The sequence below is a fragment of the Lepidochelys olivacea genome (assembly GCF_965140295.1).
Source record: "Lepidochelys olivacea isolate rLepOli2 genome assembly, chromosome: 3".
NCBI lineage: Eukaryota > Metazoa > Chordata > Testudines > Cheloniidae > Lepidochelys > Lepidochelys olivacea.
The window spans coordinates 7,004,883-7,024,572 of record NC_140413.1 but is presented as its reverse complement, the minus strand read 5'-3'; the positions used below and the strand labels follow the sequence as shown (position 1 = coordinate 7,024,572).

At 38.0% G+C, this 19,690-nt stretch overlaps 1 protein-coding gene across 9 annotated transcripts in view; it reads left to right on the top strand.

The window, feature by feature from the left end:
* NCOA1 (nuclear receptor coactivator 1) overlaps positions 1-19,690 on the top strand; it is a 351,754-nt gene that overhangs the window by 67,963 nt on the left and 264,101 nt on the right. For all 9 annotated transcript variants that reach the window (XM_084623427.1, XM_084623428.1, XM_084623423.1 and 6 more), the window contains exon 2: positions 19,085-19,253. The gene's annotated coding sequence lies outside the window, so the exon portion shown is untranslated. The remainder of the gene's footprint in view (positions 1-19,084; positions 19,254-19,690) is intronic.

Sequence of the window (19,690 nt, the reverse complement as noted above, 5' to 3'; positions counted from 1 at the left end):
CAGTAACTGGTTAAAAGACAGGAAACAAAGAGTAGGAATAAATGGTTGGTTTTCAGAATGGAGAGAGTAGATAGCGGGGACCCCCAAGGATCTGTCTGGGGACCTGTGTGGTTCAGCATGTTCAGAAATGATCTGGAAAAAGGGGTAAACAGTGAGGTGGCAAAGTTTGCAGACAATACAAAATTACTCCAGATATTTCAGTCCAAAGCTCTGAAGAGTTACAAAGGGATCTCACAAAACTGGGTGAATGGGCAAGAAAACGGCAGATGAAATTCAGTGTTGATAAATGTGACATAATGTACATTGGAAAATGTACTCCCAACTATACATACAAAAGGATGGGATCTAAATTAGCTGTCATCACTGAAGAAAGAGAATTGTGGATATTTCTCTGAGAACATCTGCTCAATGTGCAGCAGAAGTCAAAAAAGCTAACAATGTTATGAAGCATTAGCAAAGGAATAGATAGTATAATACTGCCACTATATAAATCCATGGTACACCTCCAGCCTGAATACTGCATGCAGTTCCAGTCACCTCATCTTAAATTAAAATCTATTAGAATTGGGGCTGTCGATTAATTGCAGTCAACTCACATGATTAACTCAATAAAATTAATCACAATTTTAATTGCACCGTTAAACAATAGAATACCAATTGAAATTTAGTAAATATTTTGGATATTTTTCTACATTTTCATATATATATTGTATTCTGTGTTGTAATTTGAAATCAAAGTATGTATTATTTTTTATTACAAATATTTGCACTATAAAAATGATAAACAAAATAAATAGTAAGAACCAGGGTCACCAAATGGCAGCTGGTTTAAGAGAAACAAAAGGAAGTACTTCTTCACACAATACAGAGTCAATTTGTGGAACTCGTTGGCAGGGGATGTTGGGACGGCCAAACATATAACAGGGTTCAAAAAATAATTAGATAAGTTCATGGAGAATACGTCCATCAATGGATATTAGCCAAGATGGTCAGGGATGAACCCTATGCTCTGGATGTCCCTAGCCTCTGACTGACAGAAGCTGGGACTGGATGATGGGATGAATCACTCAATAATTGCCCTGTTCTATTCATTCCCTCTGAAGCATCTGGCGCTGGCCACTGTTGGAAGACAGGATACTGGGATAGATGGACCATTGGTCTGACCAAGTATGGCTATTCTTGTGTTCTTATGTAACATGTAAGAAGTTCAGCAGACTGTGAGACATTCAGCGTATTGTAGATGTTAAGGTCAGAAAGGACCAATCCAATTATATAGTCCATAGCCGCATACTCTGACCACCTGGATAATACAGAGCATAGAATTTACCCAGTTGTGCCTATATTGAGCCATCTCATTTCCATATCCCATACATAAGGACCTGTGTAAATAATTATTTCATAGAGGGCATGGAAACTGCAAAAATGCCCCCAAATAGTGACCTTTAAAATATTTTTTTTAAAGGAAAATATCCGCAACTGAGTCTTTAATTCAAAAAATTACCTAAACTAGTCAGTGTCAAGAATGTAAATGGTCAAAATTGATGACGGTTACTTATAGAATTCATTTCATCCTTGCAATTGACTACATTTAGTTTTAAAATTCATTCTGTGGAAACTCCAGGAAATTTAATTTTTTGCCATTTACACTGTTGAGAATTTTCTTTAAAGAAAAAAAAAGTGATTTACACAGAGCCCTACCCATTGCTTCATTTGTTCCCCATACACGTAGCTCAGTTACTGCCAAAAGGTATGCTTCATGTTCTCAGCCCTTTATGCAAAGCGTGCTATGTTTGTCCTGCCAAGCAAGGTGGATTGATTTATATCAAGGCTATTTAAATCAGCTTTTTAAATCATGATTTAAATAATCGATTTTAATAATCTTTTCCATTTGTACTTCAGTTTCTTTTTAAAGAAAGGTGCATTGTCACTGGTTGATATCTGTTAAAACGTTGATCTTCAACTAAATGATCCTTTATACTACATTTGTTATATATTTTTTGCTACCTAGGAGATGGATAACTAACTTCTTGCTCATGATTTGTGTCAAGCTGCATTAGGATGGTAACAAATTTTAATTAAAACAGCATACAATATTTATTTTTATTAAACAAAATCTTAAATGTTTTGGATTCATAAACTTTTCTTATCAAAACGTGTTTCACCTTTTACAACTAAATCGTAAGTTTAGGCTTTAACATAGTTTGTATTAAATTCTGATTTTATTTTAAACAGTCTTATTTTTCAAAAGAAAAACTTAAACCTTATTTTTGATTTTGTAATTTAAATTATAAATTAAAAAAACCCCACTTTGTTCCAGGAAAAAAATCATTTTTTAAAATCCAGCCTGCTTCCATGTAAAGTAGGTTGGTTCAAATAGCTTATGAAAAAAAATCCAAGTTTACGTCAGGAATAAGTTCCCAGTCAGGAAATTGTGCAGGTAGTCAAGATTGTAAATACAGATCAGTTTATGGCATCATTAGGATACTGTACTTTTAAATAAAGCAAAATGCCTGAATAAGAAAATGTGGAGTTAACCTTGACATTAACCATAACTGTCTCTGAATAAACACCCAGTAAAATCTGTATTTCCAAATCTTTCAGTTCATTCAGATTGACTTTTAAAAACCGGGTGCACCATCTTGAAAGTCTTGACTATATTTAAGACCACCTCAGTCATCCGCATCCTGGTTGGAACCTGTGCTCCACTGTTGCACCATAGTTTTCTGGATTAATTAGTTTTTGACCCTTCTTTGATGTGGAATTCGCTGCTTCTTAACATCCACCTCAGTCCCTCCCTTTTAAAGATAATCTAAACTCTCACCTTCTAGAGATGTTCTGTAAACATTCTTGGCCTCATGTAAAACCTCCAGCCTTTTTAGCGATGCCACATTGTTTGTCTTTTAAAATATTGTATGCATTTAAAAACTGTTTGCGATGGAAAAGAGCTGATCTTATCGCTAGTTCTATCTGAGACCCATAGAGTAGCTTTGCTAAAGGATGTATGTAAAATTTCTGGTGAGTGTGAATTTTTTTATGCATTGGTAGTAGCCTAGTGATGTTTACACTGTTGTGATTTTCTTGTTCAGTATAAAGAAAACGAGGACTTGTGGCACCTTAGAGACTAACAAATTTGAGCTGTAGCTCACGGAAACTTATGCTCAAATAAATTTGTTAGTCTCTAAGGTGCCACTAGTACTCCTTTTTTTTTTTTTTGCGAATACAGACTAACACAGCTGCTACTCTGAAACTTGTTCAGTATAGACACAGTATTTGGCTGGGTTAGAGCACCCCCAATCCGCTACTGGTTTGAGCTGGCTGGCTTGGTAGTACCATAAAATATTTGGAATAGCTAGCCCATGCTATTTAATGGATGTGTACAAAGTATCTTCTTTCGCTCTTCGTGTTTTCTGATTCCATATGAATTCTAACATCCTCTGTGTTTGTGCTAGATCTTTATCGGGGATAATTTTACGGTGTGAAGAGCTCAGAGTAACACTTTGAGGGGTCTATGTGAGGGTTTACTTTTTCATTCATTACTCATTTTTATTTTACCCTTTTGCTGGCTGTAATTATTTCTCTCCTATGTATGTGTAAGCGTGCCTGTCAGCAGTAGCATGGTATTAATGCATAGTCTTAGAGTTATTTCATTGTTTGCTTAGTATTAAGCTGCTTTTTCTCATTTAATTATCCAAAGATTATAATAAACTTACTACTGATTTGTATTTATATCCACTCTGTTTATATTTTCTGTATCTTATACATGTGATATAAACGCTTTAAATAAAATCAGAATAATTGTACGGGGAAGGGGGAAGAATTACCACTCTTCAATTTTTGTTAAATTGCTCCAACCTCCTGTTCTCTCCCATGGTCTCGATCCTATTTTATCATTAGCATGAGATGCTGAAGGATAGTTAAGGGGCCACCATTATTTGGGTAAAGATTAGTCTTCTGCTTGCTGTTGAGCTAGCTGCATAGAAACTTTTAAATAGGCCTTGTGCTGTGAAGATAGTGCCAGATCACTAGACAGGACCAAAGTGATATGTATATTAGAAATATATAGATGCACAGATTCAGGGTCTGATCCTACAAAGTGCTAAGCACCTTCAATTTACATTTTCTTCAGTCAGAGCTGAGGGCGTACTGTATCTTGCAGGATCGGGCCCTTAGTGAACTCCAGCAGCTTTTTCTTTCTATAGTCAAACTCTGCCATGTACCTCTACAGGAGCCTCCTTTCGGTAGCTGCCTCAAATGCTGTCTTTTGGAGTGACACAAGATACTGTAGCAATTGCTACAATAGGAATGACGACTTTGCAAATAAACAGTATTTAGGGAAATGCCTTAAATATCTACCAAGCAACAATTTACCAGTGTTGTCAACCTTAACCAAAAAGGTACATGCTCTCATTTTCTGGTTGTACTTTCCCCATAGTTTGAATGGTAGAAGGGGAACACTGCAGGGAGATCGTTCCACAGATACCACTCTTATGGCTTTGTGCTGGAGGACATGATCCAGACTCCAGTAAATAAGATCTTTAATTATTTGTTGGGTTAAGTCCTGGTCCAACTGAAAGGAAAGAGTTCCTATCATTTGCTTAGCCCTCAAATGACTTCATGTCTTTATGGATAGCTATCAAAACCTTGAAGAATCTTCAATTTGCATTTCAGATATTACTACCTCTTCATAAAATGTAAGCCAACAATAATTAATATCCAGTAAAATCAGCAGTAAAATCACCACCATCAGGTTCAAGTACACCTCAGTCATAACAAATTATTATCCAGTAAATGCTTTCATTTTATTATAATCTGTAAAAACATACTTCATTCCATTAAAAATTATGAATTTGGCATGGAAAAAAATAGCAACATCTGCCTCAAGCTATTGAGATTATGTTGTAAAATATCAAGTCTTAACAGTGGAAAGCAAAAAGAGTAATCTGAGGTACTTGGTCATGTTTTGGCAATTCAAAATACAGTTCAGATTCCTGTGAAGGGTAAATTTAATCACTTACGACTACGCTTCACATAAATCCTAGTTAAGCAGGGCTTAGGCCTTGTTGGACCATTGTACAGGGGTGAAATTCACAGTCTGATTGATCATACCACCCTATTTTTAGTCATCTTCATTAATACTGAATAGAACAATAAAATAGATGGAAAAGATGTCTTGTCCATCTTAACTTGGCCACAACAAGATTCTTCCCTGAAGTATAAAGTATCAAATTGATTTGAAAATGTTGCTTTTAACATACTAAAACAGATAGAAATCTTGTCTCAATCTTAGTACACTTATGGTTATTGGTTCTTTCATCTCATTTTTTCTCATTTCATATGTCTTTGAAAGCTGCAAGTTCAGAACAATTTCTTTCACCCATGTACTGGCTAATATTGTTTTAACATGGAACTTTCAGCTGCCACAAGTTCTACTTTCAGCTGTGTACCTTCTATTCACCTCATGGAAACATTGACAGTTCATAAAACTATTTACAGTCTTCCATAATGAATCATCTCTGCTGGATTACTTAGATGACTTTGACAGAATTTTAGGCTCTCCTGTCTCCAAAAAAATTAAATCAGGAAAACAAACACCCATCACTTCCTTGTGTTGTCTGGCCTCCAGATGAAGAATAGTTTGCAAATGACAAAAACATTTTTTAATAAAACTGATGGGCCTTGGGAAGGGAGGACAGACCAAATAAAATAGGAGTATTGAACTGGGTGAACCATTAGTGTGTGTTTTCCTAATAAGAGAAACTGACTGTTCTCTGAACTAGGTATGCATGTGGTAGTCCAGAAATTACTCTGTTTATGTACAGTCTATCAGTCTACTCTAAACAACATTGACTGTGCTACAAAGAGGGAAAAGGAAGATATCCATGCATTTAAATGTTGGAAAAAATTGGTACAAATCCTCATTGGCCCAGTTTTGTATATTACTTGTGTATTGTGTATGGTATAATATCCCATGATTTCAGCATGATATTCATTAATTTCTCTCTACAGACAATATCTGAGAGGTCTCTGGTACCAATTCCTATATTAATAAAGTAGTAAAGAGTGAACAGGGCTTTCCATCCAGTGCAAATGAGCACGGTTTAAAAACTATTATAGTTTGGTCTAATTTAGAGGGGAAGTCCCTGAGATCTTTAATACAAAATACACAACTAAGATACTGTAGGTGATCTTAGGATTTCAGTTTTAAATTATTGGCTAGGAGCAAACTATAGATTTTAATTAAATCTTCAGATACTGGCAAAAACATACATGGGTGGTGATGGCCCCATATAAGTGTGTGGATGGAAGGGTGGCTCAGGTTCTTCCCTGACATCTATACCTTCATATTCCTACTGTACCCACTAGCCGCACCTCACTTAATTCTGAGTAGGTGTTAGTCTCATAAGCCCACTGACAGGGCAGTAGGAATGGTTTCGGGAGGGGCCCCCAAAAGTATGCTTGCTTCCAACACCCTAGATGGCCTGTAAGTGTTTTGTAGACAAGTTTGTTACTTCCTGCATTTAGTGGAAATGGCCTGGTGGAGACAACATTCTTTAAGACTAAGTTGTTGCTTCATGGAAATGTGAAGACTAGATAAACTCAGTCATAAAAGATATCATGTCCAAGGAGAAATTCAGGTGCATATAAATACACTCAGTCTTGTTAGGCAGACGTGATTTTTTTAATACATGCCTGGCATTGGTTACATAGTTAGCCACTTCTGACTACCTTGTCCTTCTCTATTTGTCTTTATTCCTACGGGTATTGGCTAAATCATAGATTTAGTTGGTGAGCTCTCTGGGGCAGGAATTGTCTAACTTTTCTCCAGACCATAATCTCTGTTAGGGTTACTGCAATAGAAGTAACCACAGATTCCACTTTCTTTAAAGACAGTATTGCATCTTGTTCACCTAGAAGTTTTTGTTACTTTAACCAAAGAATAAAAAAACTTTCAGATTTTTTAGCACCTTGAAGTGAAAACTGGAAAGTGTGAAACATGTTAATTTCAACTAGGGCAAGCAAAAACTCCACAAAAAGCTTGGCATACATTCAAAAGCTTTAAAAGTACAGAAAATAGTTTAACCTTTCCTGTGAGCTGATAAAAGACAAACTCGCTTCACTCAAACCCATTTGATTTCTCTATTTTTCAGTCCTTAGTTGTAGAAAACTGCAAACTCTCAAAATACAGTGGTGAGCATTCAACCTTTAATTTGGAGCTGTTAATTGGCAGACTAATTTGACCCTCTTACCAAAATGTCTCTTCGCTCTGCAATTTGATTATTTTATAATATTGTGTATAAACGGAGCTGTGGTATCTGAAAGAGTAGAAATGGACAAAGATATAAATTCCTGGTGTCCTCCTATTATGCACCTATTTCTTCTTCTTGGCAGAATTCCCTCCTTCCTTTCTGCTATGAATGCATTAAATTCAAACCATACTTGAGAGCTAAATTTCAGAAAAACCTGTTGTGTGAAATAACACTGTATAGGTACTGCTGCCTGAATGTTCCTATCCAGGGGAGGTGAAGTGTCCCTGAGAAATATGAATTCTAAACTGGCCCAATAGCCTTGGAGGAGATGCAGGTTAGATTCTTGGCACTAATGTCTTGCATCCCACTCAGAAACAGCGCTCTCTGCATATGGAAGTGCAGAAGAGGAAGGGCCTTGGATCATTCACTACCTACCTTTCCAGCCAATTACACTTCCTTTGGTGTCTGTCATTGCGCCTCCTTAAAGTTTACAGAAGTTGTCATTTTATTTTTAATTGGTACCTCTGATACTAAACAGAGAACACATGCAGCGGTATGTACTATAAGGTTGTACTTTTATGTTGGGAGTTCTGGTGATATGTACAGAAACATCTGAACTCTTCTGCCTGCAGCATATATTTTGTATTTTAATTTACTACCCATATCTTTCAAAAATAATTTTAGGCAGGTAGGTGTAGGTGAAAGGAAGGGATGGTCTTATTATGACTGAAGGACAGGACTATATATCGAGAAATCTGGATCCTGCTTCTCCATTCTCACTGCTTTAAATTGGGTAAATCCATTGAAGTCAGAGGAGTGACACTGGTGTAACTAAGAAGGGACTCCAGCCCCTGGCTCTTCCTTTTCATTGTGACTTTGTAATCTGTAAAATGGGGTAGTATTTCCCTAAATGACAAGGTGGTGAGACTTAACAGTGCCTGTAAATCACTTTTGAAATCTTTGTATTTTATGGCACCTTCCATACAAAGTAGTATTATTGTTCTGAAGCAGGTTAGCAAAGGACAGACCAAAAAGACAAGAAATTCCCGGATTTGGCTGAAAATCCTGACTGAACAATCAGACATAAACTAATCAGTCACCCATGTCAGAAGTCTAGGCTACAGTGGCGCATAAAATAAAGCCTAAAGTTCTCAAGCAGATTTTTGTCTTTTAAAGTTCATTGCTTTTATATTAGGTCCATATTATATATTTGGAGATATTTTTTTAAATGGTGGTAGCTAAAGTAATTAAAAATTGTCAGCACTGTCCAAATTGCTTACTGCATATACATAACATTTGGAACGTACATAAATTTTGAAATTCATTTTATTCACTAGACTAAGTAAAATGTAACAAGGGAGTTGCTGAAAGGCATGTGCTTTGCATGCTAGATCATAACTGCTTCAAAGGTGCTGAAAGTCTATTGCATCATGGTCTGTTGTGAGAACTTTAATTGCAGATAGACCATGCCTTTTAAAAAAAAATTCATAGGCAGGAGTTGTAGACCAAGCTGGATGAGCAAGCATCTCAGAGAGGTGATTAAGAAAAAGCAGAAGGCATACAGGGAGTGGAAGATGGGAGGGATCAGCAAGGAAAGCTACCTTATTGAGGTCAGAACATGTAGGGATAAAGTGAGACAGGCTAAAAGTCAAGTAGAGTTGGACCTTGCAAAGGGAATTAAAACCAATAGTAAAAGGTTCTATAGCCATATAAATAAAAGGAAAACAAAGAAAGAAGTGGGACCGCTTAACACTGAGGGCGGAGTGGAGGTCAAGGATAATCTAGGCATGGCCCAGTATCTAAACAAATACTTTGCCTCAGTCTTTAATAAGGCTAAAGAGGATCTTGGGGATAATGGTAGCATGACAAATGGGAATGAGGATATGGAGGTAGATATTACCATATCTGAGGTAGAAGCGAAACTCAAACAGCTTAATGGGACTAAATTGGGGGGCCCAGATAATCCAAACAATATTAAAGGAATTGGCACATGAAATTGCAAGCCAATTAGCAAGAATTTTTAATGACTCTGTAAACTCAGGGGTTGTACCGTATGATTGGAGAATTGCTAACATAGTTCCTATTTTTAAGAAAGGGAAAATAGGTGATCCGAGTAACTATAGGCCTGTTAGTTTGACATCTGTAGTATGCAAGGTCTTGGAAAAAATTTTGGAGGAGAAGATAGTTAAGGACATTGAAGTCAATGGTAAATGGGACAAAATACAACATGGTTTTACAAAAGGTAGATTGTGCCAAAGCAACCTGATCTCCTTCTTTGAGAAAGTAACAGATTTTTTTAGACAAAGGAAATGCAGTGGATCTAATTTACCTAGATTTCAGTAAGGCGTTTGATACCGTGCCACATGGGGAATTATTAGTTAAATTGGAAAAGATGGGAATCAATATGAACATTGAAAGATGGATAAGGAATTGGTTAAAGGGGAGACTACAACGGGTCCTACTGAAAGGTGAATTGTCAGGCTAGAGGGAGGTTACCAGTGGAGTTCCTCAAGGATCGGTTTTGGGACCCATCTTATTTAATCTTTTTATTACTGACCTCAGCACAAAAAGTGGGAGCGTGCTAATAAAGTTTGCGGATGATACAAAGCTGGGAGGTATTGCCAATTTAGAGAAGGACCGGGATATCCTACAGGAGGATCTGGATGACCTTGTAAACTGGAGTAATAGTAATAGGATGAAATTTAATAGTGAGAAGTGTAAGGTTATGCATTTAGGGATTAATAACAAGAATTTTAGTTATAAGCTGGGGACGCATCAATTAGAAGTAACGGAGGAGGAGAAGGACCTTGGAGTATTGGTTGATCATAGGATGACTATGAGCAGCCAATGTGATATGGCTGTGAAAAAAGCTAATGCGGTCTTGGGATGCATCAGGAGAGGTATTTCCAGTAGGGATGAGGAGGTTTTAGTACCGTTATACAAGGCACTGGTGAGACCTCACCTGGAATATTGTGTGCAGTTCTGGTCTCCCATGTTTAAGAAGGATGAATTCAAACTGGAACAGGTACAGAGAAGGGCTACTAGGATGATCCGAGGAATGGAAAACTTATCTTATGAAGGGAGACTCAAGGAGCTTGGCTTGTTTAGCCTAACTAAAAGAAGGTTGAGGGGAGATATGATTGCTCTCCATGAATATATCAGAGGGATAAATACCGGAGAGGGAGAGGAATTATTTAAGCTCAGTACCAATGTGGACACAAGAACAAATGGATATAAACTGGCCACCAGGAAGTTTAGACTTGAAATTAGACAAAGGTTTCTAACCATCAGAGGAGTGAAGTTTTGGAATAGCCTTCCAAGGGAAGTAGTGGGGGCAAAAGATCTATCTGGCTTTAAGATTAAACTTGATAAGTTTATAGAGGAGATGGTATGATGGGATAACATGGTTTTGGTAATTAATTGATCTTTAATATTCATGGTAAATAGGCCCAATGGCCTGTGATGGGATATTAGATGGGGTGGGATCTGAGTTATCCAGGAAAGAATTTTCTGTCGTATCTGGCTGGTGAATCTTGCCCATATGCTCAGGGTTTAGCTGATGGCCATATTTGGGGTTGGGAAGGAATTTTCCTCCAGGGCAGATTGGAAGAGGCCCTGGAGGTTTTTCGCCTTTCTCTGTAGCATGGGGCACGGGTCACTTGCTGGAGGATTCTCTGCTACTTGAAATCTTTAAACCACGATTTGAGGACTTCAATAGCTCAGACATAGGTGAGAGGTTTTTCGCAGGAGTGGGTGGGTGAAATTCTGTGGCCTGCGTTGTGCAGGAGGTCAGACTAGATGATCATAATGGTCCCTTCTGACCTTAGTATCTATGGAAAAAAAAAAAAACCCATGGGTAAAAAATCTGTAGGGAACACATGACTTGGGGAATGTAAATGGAGAAAGATAACTAAACTAAAGATGAAAGAAAGTTCTCTTTGAAATGTGGTCTGGATTAAAAATGATGGAAAGATATTTTGTCTGTGACTGATTGGTAAATTAGTGAATGGATTTTGCCTTAAATATTTAGTAACAGCTGCCCTTGGGCTAAGGTATTGTGCCACTTTTTAGCCCCCAAAGAATTTTTACAGCTGTCTTCTAAAACCTTACAATAGGGGTACGTAATGGAAAGACTGATAGACACAGTGACATGACTGGCACCATAATATATTTTTGAGTACATTTTAGATGGATTACAAGAATTCTTAAAATTGCTATAATCAGTAATAGAGTACTAACCAGATGAGTCTTTTTCATAATGAGGTATTGTAAAGGAAGTTTAGTTAGAAGAGTTCATCTTCAAAGGACATGTTTACAGAGACCTTAGATAACCTACAGCCTGCCTTCACCCCACCACTCTCTGGGAAGTATAATTATTAGGTATGGTTTGCTTAAAAACCAAACAACATTCATCTTGTGTTGAATATTTGTTCCTCTCACGACAGCTTCATTAGTTGTCAGAAAGAAAGGATAAAAATGAACCTCAGCACTTCTCAGCAAACCACTTCAGACAAGTCACTGACAAGAGTTGAGCATGAAATACTGAATACAGGATTATGGAAGGTAACAGTCAGAGGACCAAGGATTTCAGGCTAATGCAAGCTTTATGGAAAGGCCAGGTTTCTTACATTGAAAATCGTTAAGTACATACTCCTCGTAGTAACAAGAATTGAAAAGCTTTCTGATGGAGTGAAAAACATTGTGAGGTGGAGATATTTATATTCTGTGGACATTTCATTCTACTGTTTGTCCTCCAACCATCTTTTTATCTTAAATTGAAGACTTATCTGAAGTCACGTTGGTGTATAAAAACTATTTGTAAAGTGCCTTTCGTTATCCTCTCCAGGCACTATAGTAAAAAAAAAAAAATCTGCTTTAGAACAAAAAAGCTACAGATATATGGAAAAATATATTTGGACATAAAGATAATCCGCTTACTTGGGTAAGGAGAGAGTAGTAGTTGCCGAACTGGCATTATTGCCCACTGTCTAAACCCATGATTGTCACGCTGGTGATCTGCAGATTGCTGATTGCTCAGAGGGGTGTGTGTTCTTTTCACACCCCTGAGGGAGATAAGTTATACCGATAAAAGTGCTAGTATAGACATAGCCTAAGAAGTGGTTCACGCTGTACAAAACTTCAGAACCCCCATCTATACAGGTTTATAATTTGTGTAGCCAAAGCAGCCACAGTAGCGCTGTTCACACTCTAAAGCACAGTTTGCCTGTGAGGAAGCAGTCTAACAGACATGGCTGAGAACAGCTAGCTAGGAAGATATGGTAGAAGCGAGTCATCTAGCCACAGCTCAGGGCTGTTACCCTGTCCACTCACTAGAACAGCCTGATTATAGTTACTCATTTGAAGTGATATCCATGTCCATATCAAAGAAGTGTATCACTGAGACATAAATGTTTCTTGTTTGGGTTATAAATTCAGAGAAGACTGTGAAGAACTTTTGGAGGGATCTGATCAAGTTGGGTGAATGGGCAATGCAATGGCAGAAGAAATTTAATGTTACTAATAAATGTATTATTGGTATTACCCTAGCACTTAGGACCTCCTGTCGTGGACCATGATCAACTGTGGTAGATGCTATACAAGAGAAGCTTTCTGCCCCAAAGATCTTACAATCTAAGTATGAGACAGAAGCAGCGGATGGATACAGACTGATGGGAGAGTACACGGAAACAATGAGGCAGTGGTCAGCATGATAAGCTGTGGTCTTAACAAACCGCCATCCTAATTGTCAATTTTTTTTATAGGCATCACAGTAAAGCAGAGTTTTAAGGCAGGATTTGAAGGGAGATAATGACACCTTTGCAGATGTTTATGGAGAGCTCTTCCCAAGCCTGGGGCATGGGAGAAAGCACAAAGGAGCTTATATGAAAATGTAACAAGTGGGCGACAGAGGTTGGTGTCATGGACCGATCAGAGTTGGGAGCAGACAGTTGGATGGTGATGAGAGATGATAGACTGTTAAGTGCCTTGAAAGTAAAGACAAACAGCTTTTGTTTGATGCAATAGATAATGGGGAGCCAGCAGAGGGTTGCGAAGAGAGGGGTGAACATGGTCAAAGTAATGGGCTAGGAAAATGATCTTTGCAACAACATTCTGAATGGATCTGAGTGGGGCAAAACAGCATTTGTCATGGCCAGAGAGAAGGAAGTTGCAGTAACTAAGATGAGAGCTTGGATGAGAGCTTTAGCTGTGTGGATGAATAGGGAAGCTGTATTTTAGAGCTGATGTGTAAAAAGAATCTGCAAGATATGAGAGATGAGACCTAGAGAGAGATCTGAGTTGAAAATGACACCCAGGTTACAAACCTGAGTGACCGGCGGGAGGATGGTGGTGTTGTCCACAGGGATCAAGGAAGGATGATGTAGGTGGGATCGCTTGGAGTGAGGGGAGATCAAGATTAAGAGTTCTGTTTTAGTCATGTTGAGCTTGAACTGATGGGTCGACATATATGAAAGGATGTCAGAGAGACAAGCCAAGATTTTAGTTTGGCTAGAAGGAGAAGGGTCTACAGTAGAGAGGTAGATCTGTATATCACCTGCATAGAATTACAGAAGTCAAGGAAGGATAAGATTTCCAGGAGGGCGTGGTCGACTGTCAAAGGTGGCTGACTGGTCAAGGAGCATTGGGCAAAATAAGGCACATTGAAGGGAAAACTTAAGTTCTAATACATTTTACTAGGTTCTACGTTAACTGTATCGACTCAGGAGTTGACTTGGGTATTGTTGTGGACAGTCCAATGAAGACTTCTGCTCAAAGCGCAGTTGTCAAAACAACAAATGATATTAGGATGCATAAGGAGTAGGATGGATAATAATATATGAAATATTAGAATCCTGTTACATAAATTAATGGTTCACACTCATCTAGAATGCTTCATTCCATGCACTGGAATAAATTGCCTAGAGAGGCTGTGGAATCTCCATCACTGGAGATTATTTAGGAGCAGGTTAGAACAAACACCTATCAGGGATGGTCTAGATAATACTTAGTCCTGCCATGAGTGCAGGGGACTGGACTAGATGACCTCTTGAAGTCCCTTCCAGTCCTATGATTCTGTCTCAAACAGAATATTGCAGAATAAGAAGGGGTCAGGGAGTGGCAACCAGAATGATTAGGGGAATAGAAAAACTCTCATATTAAGTAAAAAGAAAAGGAGTACTTGTGGCACCTTAGAGACTAACCAATTTATTTGAGCATGAGCTTTCATGAGCTACAGCTCACTTCATCGGATGCATGCCGTGGAAACTGCAGCAGACTCTATTTATACACAGAGAATATGAAAAAATACCTCCTCCCACCCCACTGTCCTGCTGGTAATAGCTTATCTAAAGTGATCATCAGGTGGGCCATTTCCAGCACAAATCCAGGTTTTCTCACCCTCCACCCCCCCACACAAATTCACTCTCCTGCAGGTGATAGCCCATCCAAAGTGACAACTCTTTACACAATGTGCATGATAATAAAGTTGGGCCATTTCCTGCACAAATCCAGGTTCTCTCACTCCCCTCCCAAAAACCACACACACAAACTCACTATCCTGCTGGTAATAGCTCATTGTGTAAAGAGTTGTCACTTTTTTACAGGTTTTACATGGGTGTAAATTTTGGGAGACTTGATGCCTGAAAAAATTACAATGGTTTAGACCGATGATTTGGCTACAGCAATATGCAGGATCGAGTTGGTGAAACTTGTTCCTTGTAGCGGAGGAAGTGGAAGTGACATGGCACTTATGGTATCCCTAAGGTGAAGGGATAAAAGGCTACATCCACTATTCTGTTCTGTTTAGGTTCTTATACCATGGGCCATGAGCACCATTTAAAGTGTAAAAAACTTTTACAAAGTACAATACATCAACAAATTAAAGTGATGTTTCCTCTCCGTTTTCTTCTCATGCAGCCCTCCATGGATAGTAATTTCTACACTTTAAATTCCTTCTCTGACCTAAATACTAATAGGGTGTGTTGTTTTGTGGGAAAGAGTGGTCAAAGATCTGAGATTTATTTTTTATTACATTTGGATCTGAAAATTGGTGAGCCTGTTGGCTAATCTTAGCCCTCTGGGAGTGAATTCTACAACAAATCTGCCAAGAAAGCTCCTGTGAGCTTTGCCTTTGTGGTAAATAGTTCCTTTATTCATGAGGATCAGAGCTGTTGAACAATTGAGAGTTGGAGGATGAGGTGAATTTTTAGGTACCTTGGTACCAGTTTTTTGCAGGACTAGAATCTTGATGAAGTTCAGTAAGGAGCTTGTGGAAAGAGTGGGACAGGGGAGATATTGATCCTGTATCTAGGTTACAGGCTATAGACTGATGTGCTAAGGAACTGCTGTTCATTAACTTCTCAGTCAGCTTGCTCAGGAATAGGAGATTTGACTGCAGGTGGTGGAAGTCTTGTTCTGTGTAATCAACAAATGTTTCAAGATTGGTCTTGCTGTAAACCAGGAGAGACAGGTCCTTCGTTGAACAAGGCACTGGCAATCTGTCAGATACTGTAGCTATTCTTGAAACTTTCCCCAGCCAGGAAGGGCAAAGAACTGACTTGCAAGTGGAGGCTTCTGTTTCATTCACTTTGTCCAGTGCTTCCTGATGTGTAGAAGGATCAGACTTGGGGAAGGGAGGTGTCCAGGTATTGAAGTTGTATGTAATGTTTGGTTCTGTGTACCCCAAGAAACTACTGGCTATATAGGGGATGTTCTCAGTAAGGAAGAAGATAGCAGAAAGTGGTACTGGATTCTTCTGCAGGCTACAGTCGGTTGGGCTTCATTAACCAGAATAGCTTTTTTGGGTGGCTTCTACAGAAGATGAGAAAAAAGATTTTAGCCTGTTGTTTTGCCTTAGTGTATTTTTTACATATTGAAAATTTTTGTTTCAATATTTCTACCTTATCTAGATTTCAGTGCTCTAGTTTCTTTTCATATTATGCTAGTCACATAGAGACCTGTGTGAATGATGTGAAGGCAGAATGTTGTTTGGGAGCTGTTATTTTGATTACAGTGGTTAATGTGTGGTCATAATGATGCACAACTTGATTGCTCCTTGGTCCCTTGCTGGGCTGTTGCTGCTGAATATCAGGGTGGATAAAAATAGATTTAAAAAAAAAGTTCATTTGTTTAAATTAAATGCATTTTCTTTTAAAAATAAACCTATTTAAAAATTATGGCAACGGATATTAAGGCTTAAAATTATTATTTATTAAATCATTTAAATTAAATTAAAAAAATCAACCAGTACATGTTTGCTGACAAATTTTAAAGAAACCACTGAACTAGTGAAAGTTACTGGCTAAGCACCTGGCACCAGAATTTGTTGACGTACTAAACCCAGCTTTTGGTAGCAGTAGCCTCTTCTGCAGGTGCAAAGAGAATATTTTCTTCATTTCAGTATATTCAGCTATTTTACTTCAATGATTAGTTCATTCAAAGTTGAGAAACTGATGAGGAGTTGAAAAAGCAGGAAAGCTTATTTTCCTCCTTCAGTCTATGAATAAAACTGAGGTGAGAAAGGAGCTCTATTAGTTCTAAAATCTTGAAGGTCGTGGTGACCAGAAACAATAAGTTCAGTTCAATAACTATAGATAATGTTACTTTTGTTTAAAAAAACAACCAGTTTTTCCAAAATGTAAAACGTATTAATAAACCTGCTATTTTGTTAGGTATCCAGTACATTTAAAGCAGTTTTGTTTTATGTGGTAAACAATTTTTAGATGCTGTTCTTGTGTGTTTTTAATTGAATTCTAGTTTTCATCCAAGTGCAGCTTGACAGAAATCACAAGTAAAAAATTAGTCTAGTAAGGAAATGGATCATTTTCTAATATAAAAATATATAAAAATGAAGAATATGAATAAATGTATATATATTTAGCTATATAATTGTTTAAATGTGTATAGATATAATGTATGCTTTTGGTTAGCCAAAAAGTACCAACGACGACATATAGGATAGATACAGCTTCCTCTTCATTTCAAATACAGAACAGAAATACCTAACGAATATTTCTCTCATCTGCATCACTATTTACGATTTTACTGTCTGTGCATCTAGCAATTAACCTATGCATTAACTAAGATGCTTATTGTTCCTAATATGATTTAAAAATGTCTTGTTGGCTTTAACCCTATTGGCCATTAATATTTCATTGATTCTTTGTACTTACCAGTTGCCTGCATTTTTTAACTTTTAACTTTAATTTATTGCTATTAACTTCCCCTTTTTGTGGTCTTTATATTTTGGTTTTTTTCTATATTTTTATTGCTGCTTTCACATCTCCTTCTTTTAACCAAGATAGTTTTTTGAGTAGTGTAATTTTTTTTTCAAGTTTGTGCAATTGCGTTTTTTCAGGCATCTAGTAGGATGGCCTTGTGTGATTCCCAATTGTTGTTAACACTTTCTGTTGGTTATGCTGACCAATTGCTTTAAGCTTTGGGTAACTGGCCCTTTTAAAGTTTTGAAGTGTACACATTACTGGTAGGTGCCATATTCTGTTTGTAGTCTGGCAGGGGTGAGGTGGACCATCTCTGGGCCTGATTTTAATGTTTTACTGCTATTACAGTAGCACCTAGGGAACTCCAGTTAGAGATCAAGGGCTCATTGTAGTAGGGTCTGAACACCCCCAATAGAAAGTGGATGGTGTGCTGCTGTACTGCCACAGGAACAGCTGAGGGAAGGAATTGTGGCTTTAGGGAGCCATAACTACTCCCTGGTTTCCTCTTGTTCCAGACGGATAGTAATTTGCAGTCTCTTAGGTACTTACGTGGCCCCATTTGCTGTATTATGAGCCCCTTGCAATCTTTAATGTATTTATTCAACACCCCTGTGACGTAAGGAAGTACTATTTATTTCCATTTTACAGATGGGGGATTGAGGCACAGGGAAGCTAAATGACTTGCTGTAGTCTGTGGAGTAGCAGGGACTTGAACTCAGGTTTCCTCAGTCCTGGGTTAGTGCCCTAGCCACTGGATGATCCTTCCTGAACTATAACAGAAGCAAATTACTACCCACACCCTGTGAGGTAGTGCTCAGAAGGTGATCACATTGTATCCGGGGCCTCATCTGTAATGAATTCACTGATGATTTGAGGCCTGTTGACCACCAGTCTAGCGCTGATGAACGTCAACTTAATTTTTTGGTACTCATTTGTGTCGTGGTGGATGATGTCTGGCTATCGCAAATTGTAATCAGTTTCAGAGTAGCAGCCGTGTTAGTCTGTATTCGCAAAAAGAAAAGGAGGACTTGTGGCACCTTAGAGACTAACCAATTTATTAGAGCATAAGCTTTCGTGAGCTACACGAAAGCTTATGCTCTAATAAATTGGTTAGTCTCTAAGGTGCCACAAGTCCTCCTTTTCTTTTTGTAATCAGTTTGTTTCTGGATCTGTGTTGCTCTTTCCTGTGGGTATTCTATGTTAGGTATTGTATAAGAGAGGGAAAGAGGCAGAAGATGAGCATGTCTGTTAGTGACATTGAACCTAATGTTTGCTAAAAGCCCTAGGGTTCCTGGACTGTGAAACTTCCATTCTTTAGCATGGATTTGTTGAGGAAAAAGGTCTTTAAATGTTGATTTTTTTTTTTCCAAATCACTTAAAGGCTGGAAAAACTGCTACCCTATTAAACCTTTCTGTAATGCAGCCAAAGAACAAACTGCTTTGGTGTATGTAGCATTAATAAGACCAACATGCTTTTAATATGATATTGCCACAAATTAATGTTGAAATTAACTAACTGCGGTTTTTCACTTAAGATGCTGAAAGTTGAATCCTGTGTCATTTGGTTTATTGGGAGACAGTATTGTAACCAAAATATCTGTCTGCCCCTTTTCTCACCAGAATTCAATTATTGATGCTGATCCCCTGCTTGGAGGGTTCATCTGAAGACTGCCCATGGACGATAGATGCTTATGTTTGCTGAAATTCTAGGATTCTTTGCTTTACTGTTTAATTTACTGAAGAGTCCATTTTTTCCCATGAGTCATCTTCCACCTCTGGAAAGATAGAGGTAAGTTTTCAGGGTTTTTTTCTTGTTCTTTCTCCACCTCAGGTGAAAATTGTTTAAACCTATCAGAGATGCCTTTTGCTGAGGCATCTCTAAATGTGGAATCAATCACTGGAACTGTTTAAAGCATTTTCTCTCTCCTCTGCATCCTAAGAGTTTGCTTTCTATGGATCAGACTGGCAGCCATTCTGTAGTGCATCGGCAGTTAAAAAATCTGCCTTAGAAGTGCATAAAGGAAAAAATTACTGCAAAACTAGACCATATTGACTTGGTGTGCTTTAATGGCTAGTTGTTGCAATTGCAGAGTGAAGTATTGTGAAGGCGTAGACTATAACAGGGTTCAAAAAAAGAACTAGAGAAGTTCAGGAAGGATAGCTACATACTCAAGCCGGGTATAGTGGCTTTAATTAGTTAACGTTACTCTCATGGTTTTTGACCTG